This window comes from Mus musculus, chromosome 9 (assembly GCF_000001635.26).
Source record: "Mus musculus strain C57BL/6J chromosome 9, GRCm38.p6 C57BL/6J".
Taxonomy (NCBI): domain Eukaryota; kingdom Metazoa; phylum Chordata; class Mammalia; order Rodentia; family Muridae; genus Mus; species Mus musculus.
In genome coordinates this window covers 10,355,896-10,371,448 of record NC_000075.6, presented here as the reverse complement: position 1 = coordinate 10,371,448, position 15,553 = coordinate 10,355,896, and the positions used below count along the sequence as shown (strand labels likewise).

The 15,553-nt window shown below is 38.8% G+C and overlaps 1 protein-coding gene and 1 non-coding gene across 14 annotated transcripts in view; both read left to right on the top strand.

Moving 5' to 3' along the window:
• Window positions 1-15,553, top strand: part of Cntn5 (contactin 5) — a 1,270,553-nt gene that overhangs the window by 533,327 nt on the left and 721,673 nt on the right. The window lies entirely within an intron of this gene.
• On the top strand, window positions 4,024-4,165 carry LOC115487295. Its single transcript, XR_003948484.1, has one exon. It is a non-coding gene; the product is annotated as a small nucleolar RNA SNORA48 (small nucleolar RNA).

The window sequence follows — 15,553 nt, the reverse complement described above, 5'->3', positions numbered from 1 at the left end:
TTGGTGGGATTTCAAACTGGGACAACCACTCAGGAAATCAGTTTGGTGGTTCCTCAGAAAACTAGACATATTGCCAGAAGATCCAGCAATACCTCTCCTGGACATATACCCAGAAGATATTCCAACTTGTAAAAAGATGTTCATAGCAGCCTTATTTATAATAACCAGAAGCTGGAAAGAACCCAGATGTCTTTCAACAGAGGAATGGATACAGAAAATGTGATACATTTACACAGTGAAGTATGACTCAACTATTAAAAGCAATGAATCTATGAAATTCTTAGGCAAATGTGTTTATCTGGAGGATATCATCCTGTGTGAGTTAACCCAATCACAAAAGAACAAACATGATATGCACTCACTGATAAGAGGGTATTAGCCCAGAAATGTAGAATACCAAAGAATCAATTTGCAAAACACATGAAACTCAAGAAGAAGGAAGACCTAAGTGTCCATACATCATTCCTTCTTAGAACGAGGAACAAAACACCCATGGAAGGGGTTACAGAGACAAAGTTCATAGCAGAGCCTGAAAGAATGACCATCCAGAGACTGCCCCACTTGGGTATCCACCCCATAAACAACCAACAAACCCAGACACTAGCCAGATGCCATCAAGAGCCTGTTGACAGAAGCCTGATATAACTGTCTCCTGCAAGGCTCTTCCTGTACCTGGCAAATACAGAAGTAGATGCTAACAGTCAATCATTGGACAGAGCACAAGGTCCCCAATGAAGGAGCCAGAGAAATACCCAGGGAGCTGAAGGGAACTAAAGCCCCATAAAGAGAACATCAATATGAACTAACCAGTACCCTCAGAGCTCCTTGGAAACAATCAAAGAAAACACATGGTGGAACTTGTGGCTCTACTTATATTTGTAGCAGAGGCTGGCCTAGTCGGTCATCAACGGGAGGAGAGGCCCTTGGTCCTGTGAAGTCTCTATGCTCCATTATAGGGTAATGCCAGGACCAGAAATGGGAGTAAGTGGGTTGGGGAGCGGGGAAAGTGGGGAGGGGATAGGGGATTTTCGGAGGGGAAACTAGGAATGGGGATAGCATTTGAAATGTAAATAAATAAAATATCTAATAAAAAAAAAGCTGCGTGCCAGTTTAAAGACTGATGATACAGTAGTTAGTACTGCTAGAACTCACAGGAAACTGATAGGGTGAATATCAGATTGCTGGCATACAAAACCAAGTCATCAAAGAGAGTTCCCAGCACACTTGACACACGCAGCCTCTACTGTAGCCTCACAAGAGGCAGAGTCAGATTCTGAGCCTATGGTCATCAGGTTGAAGGACTGGATTCTTCAAAGAGAATTCTGAGTGTGCCACAGTAGAGAACAGAAAACAATGGAAACCATAGAAGATATTTAAGTACACATACAATAATATGTCAAAATACTTTTACATATTTAAAATTTTCCTCCCATAAATGTAATTCAGCTCACTGCCTTCAGTTGCTCCAGTCCTGGGGGATTCAATGCCATCTTCTGACCTCCATGGACAGTCATATATGCAGACAAAACATCTATATACTTAAAATAAAACATAAGTAAGACTTTAAAATAAAATAAAAAGAAATAAAGAACATTTCAAGAAAACATGAAGTCCAGATTTAAAAATTGAAGATATATAGTAAAAATTTTATATAAAAATGATTTATTATCTCCACATATAAAATAGTGCCTGAGCATATGCAACTACAGAAAAATGTGTCTACGTGTTTTAAATGAAAAAAAAAAGCCAGACTTGGTTTCATATCAAAAATAATTTAATATAATATTTTAAAATATTATTGAATGCATTATATGTGCAATAAATATTTATTTTTATATTTACATAAATATTGAGTATTTTCTTAAGTTTGAAGGAAATGTGTTTACTCATATCTTATAATCTATTTGCACATTTGGGTTGATGAGTAGTAATCCTGTTATTTCATTCACAAGAGAGGTCAAAATCAAAGTATTTATGACTGCTAAAGTTTCCTATAAATAAGAGTAATTGACCATCATGTAAAACCATCTCCCCAATATTCAGGTACCCAAAATATTGTAGAATATTTTTGAGTAGCTGAAGAATGGTGTGATGTGCGTTTTTTGGTTGACAGGAAACACGGACTGCATTTTTCCTGTAGGACCTGACAACAGAGGAGAACTTGATTATTCTCCTCCTCTGCCTTAAGAATCTGCCTGATGTTTCTCCTCCAGTGGTTGAAATTTGACTCTACACAAAATACACAGGGTCTGCACAGTTGGGTGGCTTACACTCGTGGTCAGTGCTGGTCTTCCAAAATGAATCTTTAAAGCATATTCTGTTTTATGGTTCTCTCCCAGCATGGCAGCCATTGATGCAAGCTTGTATCTGTTGCTTTAACTCCTGGATTCGTGAATATTCCTGTTTTATGCATAGTTTTTACACTAGTGTGTAAGCAACTTAATAACGATATATTTGGAACAGCAGGAGATGTTTCCTTCTAATATATTTTTTTAGATCATCCGTTCCAACCAGTTAAAAGAAAATTTACAGCGCTCTGTTGTCTCTAAAGTAAATGAGCTGGCAATCAATTTTCTTAGCAAAATTAAAGCCATACACTATGATTAGCTAGAAGAAGGCCTCTTTTTTTTTCCCTTGAATTCATAATGAAAACAACTGTTCTGGTCTAAATAGATCATGAGAAACATGGTTTAGATAAAACACTAAAGAAAAGATTTATTCTGTATTAATCAGCACAGCAGAAAAATTCTAATTATCTTATCTGGGTAAGATTTACGACCTTACTTTCTTCTGATGTGGTCCTCTGCAGTGCCTCCTGCATGCTTAATTGCACAGTGGGATATCCATCAATCAGTCCTTCAGTAAGAGCATGATTCAAGAATAGATGCTGACCCAACTTCCTTAGGCTTTGCTTGTTCAGAATGCAAATTAATGGAGAGATGGTCTGTAAACTCCACTGTGATCTGAGGTTTGGAGAATGGTATTAGAGCATTGATTGTTCAATAAAAAAGGCCTCTTCCTCCCAAAGATTGTTTTCATGGCTTTTGCTAACTTGGTCATTTGTCTGCACCAAGGTGTTTGGTTTCACCTTTCAACTCTCTTTCAGAAAGGCAAGAAAATGTAACGTTAGATGGATTCATTTGAAGAAATTCTAATACTCATGGCCAGAACTGCACTGGCCTTCCACATGAAAACCTCCACAATAATGCAGGCCATGGGTACACTGTCGGGCAATTCTTAGTCCCTAATCCAATCAGAATTATCCAGCATACTGAGACTCACTCTGCATGCTTCCATTACTTCCCCCATAGCTGCTATTGCTGTCTTCATTAGATATATTAGTAAATTATTCATTCTTGAGATCTAATTCTGATGGTGTCTTGCTGAAGTCTTGACTTAAGAACTACTACTTGCCCAATTTCTCCCCTTGGGGCTCACTGGCCATGTGAATCATGGTTACCAGTGTTCATTCAACAGCAGCTGATAAACTCCTAGCAAAAAGAGCTCCTGCAACAAAGGAAGGGGAGCATATTGGATCAGAGAATAATACTAAAGAATGGCATTACTGTACATTCATGTGGATCCAGGTCTTAAATTACAATGTTTAGTCCATAACTCTACTTTTCATATTTTGAATGCTTTTTAATCTCAGTGTCTTCATTTCCAAGGAGATGGTAACATTTCCCAAGACCACCCCTTGTGTACTTTCTGTTTAGAAGGTAATATCCTCTTTTTTGATGGGTTTACCAGAGGTTTAATCAACATTACTGGGTACATTACCCTGATTTGAGTGATATTCTACACTTCAGCAGAATGACCCTGGAAAAGCCCACAGATCAAATGCCTGAGGTTGACCCCAATGGCATCTATGAATGGAATGAGAGAAAAGACAGAAATAGCAAATTCATACACACTAATCTCTTAGCAACAAGAAGGATGGAGAGAAACTTTTCTGTAACAGAGAAAGAAAAAGCAAGCTGAAAAAACAAAGAAACAACAACACCCCCACCTGTCCCTACCCACTCCCCTAGCAATGGGCAAAGAGACACCTTGTTAGTGGTGGGGTTCTTCTATCAGGCAGAGGCAGAGCAAATGTCAGCTCTTTGATCATCCCAGCTTCATACAGGCTCAGTGGCCAAAGCTGTTTCATGCCTAGGACACAAAAATCAAACCAAATCAAATCCAAGCAGCACAGTGAGGGAGGAGGAAGACAGAGACCTGTAGACCACTGTGCCACTTACAGACCTTCCCTTCAGCACATAACACAGTGTGTAGACCCCTGCTTGGGGCAATGCCACACAGTGTGGTCTGAGGATGTCACCCAGAGGCCTGCCAGCTGTGTGACCTGCTTCAAACAGGAGCCAGCACAATGTGCAAGTATGGGAGAGAAAAAGAAGTGGAGCAGCTTGAGCGTTATGAAGAAAGATGGAACTGGAGACTCAAAGGTGAAGAGGAGAAGCTTGTTGTAAGTGGGCAGCCCAGCCACCTGAGGCCATGGTGAGGTCCCAGCCCGAGCTGCAGCTGAGGGCCATATGTGGGTCCATGGCCAGTCAATAGCAGAGTTTTCTGTCGATGTCTGTGGCTCATATTACCACTAGAGAACATGGAGAAGCCCCTGGTCGGGCCACTCACCAGGGACTGCATTGATGTCCAGGGTCTGTGCAGACCTGGCCATGGCCCCACTGGCTGCTGTGCTCTGGAGAATTGGCCTCACACATCACCTACAGCAACATCCGGGAGAGTGGGCTCTGGTCCTTGCACAGTGGAGCTGGCCCTGGTGGTGGGGATATGGATAAGGCACCATGAGGGCATGAGTGTGGTTTCAGAGTGATGGTTTTCCTTCCCTGCCCACACCATCTGAGGCAGAAGGGAGAGCTGACCATAAGGAATGAGAGAAGGAGGTGGTTCTGCCTCTGGCTCGCAGCAGCACTCAGGAGCATTGGCCCTGAACCTCTCTTGAACAGCTCTACTGCCTTTGGTGGGAGGAGCACTAATGAGCCAGTCCCCCACGGTGTAAGCTTGGAGAGCTGGCCCTCCCACTTGTTTACTGTGAGGTGGTATAGGTGCAGTTGTGATACCCTGCCTCTCCCCTTCACCCTGACAACTAGCCTCCTGTGGTGCTTGGGAGAGTTGGCCCTGATGGCATGAGAGCATGAGAGCTATTTCTGCCCCCTCATGAACTGTGGGACCCTTGCCTTGACCTGGTAGCATATTGGAGCTGGCTCTGGAGGCAGGTGAACTGTCCCAAGGGCATGAGAGCAGGAGAGTTGACCCTGCCTCCTGACCTAGCCAGAGCAGTGCTGGAGCAGCTTAGCCCTCTGGTGGTGTGGCTAAGGGAAAATCAGAATGTTGACCACCAAGCTCAGATCCAGTGTTCTGTGTTGACCTATCCCCAAATCTATATCATCTGTAAATGGTTGAGATCCATGAAAGAGCCAGTCTTGCCGATCAAAAACTGCAGGATCTCCATGACACAGGGCAACAACAGGATAACTGGGAAGAGTTCAGATGAGGATCCAATATTTATCATGACACAGAAGCCAGCAAACTCAAAAAAGACCAACAATTCATTACAGTGAGCAATTGCAAGTGAAGAACTGTGGGACTACTGTGGGACACATTATGACATACAACAGCTTCCATGCTGCAATATTGTCTATATTTTCCGTGTGTGTGTGTGTGTGTGTGTGTGTGTGTGTGTGTGTGTGTGTGTGTTATTGTAAGGGAAGTTGCTAAAGTAAAGGGCAAATGTTAGGGGATAGGAAGATGAGCATAACTGGAGTACACAATGTGATACAAAGAATCATTAATTTTTTTTATATATAAAAAGAAACATCAACAAAAACCTAAACATAAAATGTTGGTTGGGGGAGTGCTGAAGGGGAAAATAGAGAATATTAATGATCATACTTTATTGTATATATTAATGAAATACTCAATAGTAAAGATAAATATTTAAGAAGAAAAAGCAGATAAAGTGTGGACTTCATTCTGCCAATTGTTGCAGTTCTTTTCCTTTATATAGTATAGGACTCAAATGAGTTTGGGGTGCACACTTTATCAACCAGTATAGCCATTGATGGTATAATTTCTAACATGTTAATTTTAATTATATAAAGACATTCTGGAGTAGAACTGAATGTAGGTTAATGAAATCATGGGTGGTACAGTGCTGGAGTTGAAGGTTAAAAAGCTGGGATGCCACCACCAATTAGTACATTTTCTGACCAAGAAATACAACTTTAGTAGAAATCTTATGACAATCCCTTGATCTCTCATCCCACTCACTAATGATGTCTAATTTGTCATATCTGCTTACTAAATACCACAGTGGTAGGTACCATGTGCTTACGAAGATTCTGGGGTCATGTTCAATAGAGGTCTCTGTATGTGCACACACACACACACACACACACACACCCCAACACACATACCAAACACACACACATACACACATACATACACACATATAGACACACCACACAAACACATAACCATACCAAACACACCACACACACACACATACACATCACATAACACAAACATACACACACAAATTATATATATATATATATATATATATATATATATATATATATACATACATATATGCATACATATATATATACATATACACATACACATACACGTATACGTATACGAATACATATATATATAATGTTAAAAGTCATTGTTTCTATATATTATATATTACCTCTACTTCCTGAAATCCTTGCTTGCCATTCCTGCCAGCCTAGTGACTGCTTCACCAAGACCTTTGGAGGAGATAAAATCATGATGACAAGCAGAAATCCACATTCCTATGTTTACTGCAGCACTGGAAATCTGGAATGAACTCAGATGTCTTCCAGCTGATGATGGATTACAACTATACAACAGACCATTATCTAGCCATAAAAACAATAAAATTCTGTGACTTGTGGTAACATGGATGAGACATTAGTTCTTGATAATAAAGGAAATAAGCCAGACACAGAATAACAACTATGGTAAGATGTCATTCATGTATGGAAATCAACAAGTTAATTTTATGGAGAAAAGGAAAATACTACATGGTATTGGTCACTAGAATCAGGAAACAGAAGGAAAGGAGAGACTGACATTCTGTAATGGACATTGTGAAGCAGGACAGTTCTCTTGAGCATCACTGGGTATCTATAAACTAAAATCTTAGTACATATTAGTATTTCATTCTCAAGGAGATTATATCATTAACTTAATTTTGTTATTTTTAATTTTTGCATACATTGGATTATTATAATGTATCTCATAAAAGGTATATAAATATGCCTAAATAAAAATAAACTGAGTGTTGATTGTTCTGAAAGTAAGGGTCTTTATTTGAGCACATTGTCCTTTTTGGTAATTATTCTGTTTATACCTCATGGTTAAGTTTTGAGCATTAAATGTTTTACAAGCACTCTTGGTTGACAACTCCATTTATGTCTCATAATGATTTGCAAGTTGCTCGTGATATTTGAATTCCCTTGAAGTAAGTTGCAAGGATTATTGGGTGAAGATTAATTTCCCTTGTCACATAATACGTTATTACATTACTAGATACTTGATTCTTCCGTTTATCTTCCTTGATATTTCATACCTATTCATAAATTTTGACCTTTGTGTTCCCGTTCTATATAATGGCTTTTTAAAATATGGCACGTTGCTATTTATAAAACCTAAGTCAAGTTTGCAGTAAGGAGGACTTGTGACCATGAACATGTAAATTCGAGTATAGAAACAAATAAACATTGACTATACACCTCACCACATGAGTTAATTCTACATCCATCATTTGCCAATAACAAGTATTTACCTCTGCTCCCCCTTGATAGAGAACTCCATCATCTTTCACACATGTAGAAGAGCACATATGCTGCTAAAATCCACTGTGCTATAGGCAGCAGAATTAGTTAACATACTCCTGGTGATGATGGCCTATGTAGAATCTCTAGTGTCATGTTTTGTTCTTTCTATACAAACATTGCTCTGTAAATATATCCCATCACTTGTGTAATTACATTCCCCGGGTCACGTGGGAGAACAAAGATATGGTACAGAGACCCATCATCCTTCAGTGAAATGCTGAGACCACTCAAACACAAGCCTTTTGGTGCAGAAACCACTACCAGTTTGCTTTTATGAGATCACCAAGCCATACTGGGTAGAACTCTGCTTGGTCTCTCGTGTAACAATTAGCAGTTTATTCCCATTGACATCTTGCTCATCTCCTGACAAACTGGCCAGTAAAGACTTTAGAACAGATAATAATAAATAGGATGTTTATTCACTAAAGCTACCACCAGGAGTAGGCTGTTTAAATGCAATTTTCCTTTACATTCACATGATACTCAATTTCCATCAAATGATTAGGATTAATTTCATGAAAGAAAACAGCTCAGTCCAATGAGTGCAGTAAGTACAACAATACTAATATTTCTTATATAGCAACTAAACTTGCAAACAATTTTATTCCTTGGAAAAAACATTCTATGGAGAGTCCTGATTCTAAAAAATATAAAGACATCACCAGTGTAAAATTTCTCTTCTCTTCGATGGTGGCTTTAACATGACACTTTTTTTCTATCATATTTTAATTATCTTTTAAATGATACTTATTCCACAAGGAAACGAAATGTCCATTTGTACTATTAGAGATTGCACTAAGCAACTTCTAAATCATATCATAAAGGTATTAAAGGTATGCACTCATTTTATTTGTTGGGAATGTTTTCCTACCCAACAAAATGTCAATGTTCTTCTTCTTCTTCTTCTTCTTCTTCTTCTTCTTCTTCTTCTTCTTCTTCTTCTTCTTCTTCTTCTTCTTCTTCTTCTTCTTCTTCTTCTTCTTCTTCTTCTTTTCTTCTTCTTTTCTTCTTCTTCTCTTCTTCTTCTTTAGATATTTTCTTTATTTACATTTCAAATGTTATCCCCTTTCCAGGTTTCCCTTTCAAAAATCCCCCATCCTCTCCCCGCTGCCCCTGCTCCCCAAGCATCCAACTCCTACTTCCTGGCCCTGGCATTCCCCTATACTGGGGCATAGAACCTTCACAGGACCAAGGGCCTCTCCTCCTATTAATAACCAACTAGGCCATCCTTTGCTACATATGCAGCTAGAGCTATGAGTCCCACCATGTGTTTTCTGTGATTGGTGGTTTAGTCTCAGGGAGCTCTGGGGTTACTAGTTAGTTCATATTGTTGTTCTTCCTAGGTGGCTACAAACTCCTTCAGCTCCTTGGGTGCTTTCTCTAGATCATTCATTGGGGACCCTGTGCTTCCTCTAGTGGATGCCTGTGAGCATCCACTTCTATATTAGTCAGGTACTGGCATAGCCTCATAGAAGACAACTATATCAGGCTCCTGTCAGCGAGCTCTTGTTGGCATATGCAATAGTGTCTGGGTTTGGTGGTTATTCATGGGATGGCTCCAAAGGTGGGCAGTTTCTGGATGGTCATTCCTTCAGTCTCTGCTCCAAACTTTGTCTCTGTAACTCCTTCCATGGGTATTTTGTTTTCCCTTCTAAGAAGGTTCCAATTGTCCACAGTTTGGTCTTCCTTATTCTTGAGTGTCAGGTGTTTTGCAAATTGTATCTTGGGGATTCTGAGCTTCTGGGCTAATATCCACTTATTAGTGAGTGCATATCATTTGTGTTATTTTGTGATTGGGCTACCTCACTTAGGATGATATCCTCCAGACCCAACCATTTCTCTAAGAATTTCATGAATTCATTGATTTTAATAGCTGAGTAGTACTCCATTGTGTAAATGTACCACATTTTCTGTATCCATTCCTCTGTTGAAGGACATCTGGATTCTGTCCAGCTTCTTGCTGTTATAAATAAGGCTACTACAAACATAATTGAGCATGTGTCCTTATTACAAGTTGGAACAACTTCTGGGTATATGCCCAGGAGAAGTATTGCTGGATCTTCTGGTAGTAGTATATCCAATTTTCTGAGGAACCACCAAACTGATTTCCAGAGGCGTTGTACCAGCTTGCAATCCCACCAGCAATGGAAGAGTGTTCCTCTTTTTCTGCATCCTCGCCAGCATCTGCTGTCAACTGAGTTTTTGATCTTAGCCATTCTCACTGGTGTGAGGTGAAATCTCAGGGTTGTTTTGATTTGCATTATCCTGATGATTAAGGATGTTGAACATTTTTTTAGGTGATTCTCGGCCATTCAGTATTCCTCGGTTGAGCATTCTTTGTTTAGATCTGTACACCATTTTTTTTACTAGAGTTATTTGGTTTTGTGGAGACTAACTTCTTGATTTCTTTATATATATTGGATATTAACCCCCTATCAGATTTAGGATTGATAAAGACCTTTTCTCAATTTGTTGGTTGTCATTTGTCTTATTGACATTTGCCTTACAGAAGCTATGAAATTTTATAAGGTCCCATTTGTCAATTCTTTATCTTACAGCACAAGCCATTGCTGTTCTGTTCAGGAATTTTTCCCCTATGTACATATCTTTGAAGCGTTTCCCCACTTTCGTTTGTATGAGTTTCAGTGTCTCTGGTTTTATGGTTTTATGTGGCATTCCTTGATTCACTTAGACTTGAGCATTGTATGAGGAAATAAGAATGGATCAATTTGCATTCTTCTACATGATAACCGCCAGTTGTGCCAGCACCATTTGTTGTAAATGCTGTCTTTCTTCCACTGGATGGTTTTACCTCCTTTGTCAAAATCAAGTGACCATAATTGTGAGGGTTCATTTCTGGGTCTTCAGTTCTATTCCATTAATCTACCTGTCTGTCACTGTCCAAGTAGCCTGCAGTTTTAATGACAAATGCTCTGTAGTACAGCTTGAGGTCATGGATTCTGATTCCACCAGAGGTTCTTTTATTGTTGAAAATAGTTTTTGCTATCCTAGGTTTTTTGTTATTCCAGATGAATCTACAAATTGCCCTTTCTAACTCTGTGAAGAACTGAGTTGGAATTTTGATGGAGATTGCACTGAATCTGTAGATTGCTTTTGGCAAGATAGTAATTTTTACTATATTAATCCTGCCAATCCGTGAGCATGGGAGATCTTTCCCTCTTATGAAATCTTCTTCAATTTCTTTCTTCAGAGACTTGAAGTTCTTATACAGATCTTTTACTTACTGGGCATTATTATTATTATATGGAAAAATATCCTTTTCATGAGAGCAAAAGAAAAAAAAACACATTTAGACAATAAATCTCAGATCCTAATTTAAATAAATAAATAAATAAATAAATAAATAACTCCTTGAAGATATAGCAATGTTGGGAAATTCAGAGATATGTCCTAAGATGTCACTTATGGAAGAGTAAGGAATATCTGGTGACAGCTAAACCCTGTCTCTGTTGGTTTGAATGAAAATGGCCCACAGGGCATTGCACTTTCTGGAAGTGTTGCCTTGTTGGATGTCACTGGGGGTAGACTTTTTGAGAGTTTCAAAGCTCAAGCCAGGCCCAGTGTTGCTCTCTCTTCCTGCTGCCCGCTAATTCAGATGTAGAAATCTCAGCTATCTCCCTTAGAACTATATGTGCCTGAATGTTGCCATGCTCCTTATCATGATTGTGATGAACTAAACCTCTAAACTGCAAGCCAGCCTCAACTAAATGCTGCTGTTTATAAGAGTTGCCATGGTCTTGGTGTCTTTGAGGTAAAACAGGGGGTACCCAGTGCTAAGTCACCCTAATAGAAACAGCTGGATGCTAGGAAAGCTGCCTTCATACTTGGGCTTTGACATTGGGGCCACGCAGACATGGACATTAGCAGTCAGGAGAGCCAGGACGAATGTTTCATTCACCTCATGTCATTTACATTATCCCTCTGCTCCTGCTTTAGGGACCACATCTACTCTATCTAAAATCCTCTGTCCAAAGGGCCATTCATGACTCACCATAATAAATGGCTATAGTAGACAAACCGCTCAGATACTTTTAGATCAGAGTAGCAGGTTCAGTTCTGCATTATGGATGTTTTAGTCTTCATACACTGGATTCACTTCATTTAAACTAAGGGTAGTTGTCAGAGGGAACCCTTGCTTTAATCAGGCAAGAGTCAAAACCTTTGCTTTAGTTGTCCAAAGTCAATTGCAATATTCCTTCCTGCATCAACCTGATTCGGATAGCTGACAAACGAAACCTAATTTATTCTGTTGCAATTTTTTTATGATTACAGCTCATAATTCACTCAAAAAACATATTATTTTTAAGGTAATCTCTAGACCCTTCCAGAAGACTCAATACCTGTTTGTTGTGTGTTGCATCTTTTAACTGTGTTTTTCTCCAATAAATAGAAAGAAATGTAAAACTTGATTCAAATATTGTGTCTTTAATGAAAGTATAACTTCATTTATTTCAATGCATTGAAGAACTATGTCACCTAAGTATAAGATAAAGCACTCTGGCTCCTATTTAATCAAGACTTATGTGTTGCATGCCCTAACATCCCTGTAAGTAGAAGCTCCATTTTCACAGTTGGCACAGCTGGGAGAGGTGGGATTTACGGATTTGTAGGGACCCTTAAGTCACTGGTATTATGTTCTAGGAAGGAAAATCCCATGCTTCCTGCTGATCCCTAAGAGTGCCTTGAAGGGTTATTACCAAGGGAAAGCCTCGCTACAGCATGCTACGTCACTGGAACCTTGGCTCCTGAAGGCATTTCTCATGCCTCCTGCTGATGCTTAAGTAAAGTAGTTTGGCTCCAAACACCATTCTTTGCTTCCTGCACTGAACACAGTAACTTATCCCTGCCTGTTCTCTGTGCTGAGACTTCACCGCAGTTTGCTTTGTCAGACTCCAAAAAGCCATGAATAAATAAGACTCTTCACCCATAAACCATGATGAGTATTTTAACACAGAGATAAAAGCTAACATACATGGAGATTATTTGGTTTAGAATTTTAATGTAGCTTATTTTCAACTGGTGTAAAAATATTAATGGGTAGCATGTAATATTCTGTTATATGATATATTGTGTGACACTTAAACCTGATTACACATCCCATGTTTCCTTAAATAGTTACCTCTCTTTCTGGTGAGAATATTGCAAACCTTATTTCTAGCCGTGTGAAATACATGGTACATTACCATTATCTGGAGTGTCCTTCCGATGAGGCAGCATGGCAGAACTTCTTCCTGTCCAGTTGTGATTTATTACCTGCAGATATATTTTTCTTTCCCCACCCCTCCACCACCCTCAAATCCTCTAAGATAGTGAACCAGGTTCAGTAAGAACCAAGCTTGAAAAAAACTAGCCTCCAGGTTGGTTACCAAGCACAAGTAACATAGATATATATTACTAACTAGAGCAAAATGAAACTCAGAGACTTGCGCATGTAGGTCTCCATACATTTCCATGGGCCCAGGCAAAGACAGTTACATCCATAGGTATGTCTACAGAGTAAGAACATTTATAGCCACTGTTTATAACTGTCAAGAATCCTTACAGGTAAGACAATGTTTAGAAAAGCAACAGAAAACATAGCAGTTAAAATACATTGCCATAGACTAGGTTTTATGTTCCCTGCTTTGGCAGTGAGGTGGAATTAAGTGTGTGCAATGGTCATCCCCTATGCTTTAGCACTTGAGTTGTTTACAAACATTTTCACAAGAGAAACCTCTGGCCAGCTCATTCTCATTCAATTTCCTGTTCACATAACTGACATGGGTTACTTACTCCAGAGAGCATTGTTGGAAAAAATTCCATTGACTCAGCACACATTCACTGTAGAAGCTGAACATTAAAATGAAAGTTAAGTTCTTAGAACTGTGAAAGGCACATGTAATTTTCCCTTCTATAGACTCAGGTTTAATAATAGGTATGTCAGGGAAAGTACAGGTCTAGCAAGGGAAGGAATAGAAAGTCAACTACTGCGTGTTGCTCATGGGTAAGAATTTATATTGTCTCTATTTGGCATAAAAGTCCAATAGATGAAAAAAATAAAACAAATTTTCACAGATACTTTAAAATCATCCATCTTTAAGAAAAACAATTAGTTGGGGTCTATTAGAAAGAGGTTCATGGGGACCTCTTGCCCTCATGCTGTCTTAACAGCTTCAATAATCTTTCCCTTGCCCGTGTTGTAAGATGTTGAGGGAATCATCTCAGTGTGTGGCTAATAGGAGTGAAGAATATCTGGGGAAATCACGTATTCCAAAATCCCTTTCTCATTACATTAGTCTCTCAACTTAAAGAAACATTAGAATCTGATTTACACATAATCTTTAAGACACTAAATTATTAGTGCTGAAAGTTTGTGTCACTCTTTTGTTGATTTGTTCATTAAGCCTGCTGGGAGTTTCTACCAAAAATAAAATATGTTTTACATTTTCTTTGCGTGGTTATGCATATAAAGCTTCAGTGATTGATTTTTTTTTACTCAATTTTTAAGATGATGAGGTGCTAAATATAAACCATTACCTTTAAATATTGTTGAATAAGATTCTTGTTATATGTTTTCTAGTTGGTGTTAACTTAGAAGAATTGATGATACACATGTATATACATGGTAGGAGATTATAAAGACAAGATTATGAGTTATATTTGCTCCTCTAGATTAACACAGAGACCTAAAGGGTGACCTGTATAGCCATGATAAAATTAGGTGTATTACAAGAAATGAACTGAAAATATGGAATAGGGAAGTTTACTGCAGACTTCTTGCTTCTATCAAAGACAGTTCCAAAACATTGCAACTTCTTTTAGGGAAATATATATATTTCTAGAGTATTTAAGAATATCTCTGAAGCTCCTAATCATCACTGGCCTCTCAGCAAGCAATGTCAAGGCTTCAGATAGGACAGTTACCGAGACTTTGCTCCACCCACCTTCCCTTCTTATGGCTTCATTTATCTTGGCCATGTGAACACCCCTTGTACTGATTTTTTTTTCCTTGCTATGGTCTGAGTGACTGAAGTGAACCTAATTCCACGCCTCCCTTCCTACCAATACCCACCTTACTTCACTTCCTGCTTTAAACATTCCAAGTTCTTGATCATAGGTGATAGAGGCTAATTATCCAATGTAAATCTTTCTGTTGCTTAGGACAGATTTTAACTATTGGGTCTATGGGTGGGAGACGCTACTTTACTCACACCACATAGCTAGAGATCATTTCCACATATTGTATATATCCTTGGATTGTCATAATTTGGAGATGAGACAGCAGAAACTTTACATCAAACCTTTGACCAATTTCTTAATTATTTACCATGTCAAAAAAAAAATCCTTAATGGTGTTGTTTTTATTGCACCCTTGTGGATCATTTGCTAAAAAAGCAATTTGCTAGCATGAAAATAAATTAGCTTTATTGCATCCTGCCGGTGTTCATCGCAGAACAGTGCAGACTCTTCTCTCCCTGACTCGTTTTCCATCCTTGCCAACAGTTTTCCTATTAACTCTAAAAGCCTTTATTTTTCACATCATAAGAAGGTAGAGTTGGTTATTCCTCATGATTAAAAACACTAAATACTGTCATTAATTTATCTTGCAGGTTCAACTGATGTGGGGCCCATAACATTATTAATCATGCTAAATTAGCAGGAAG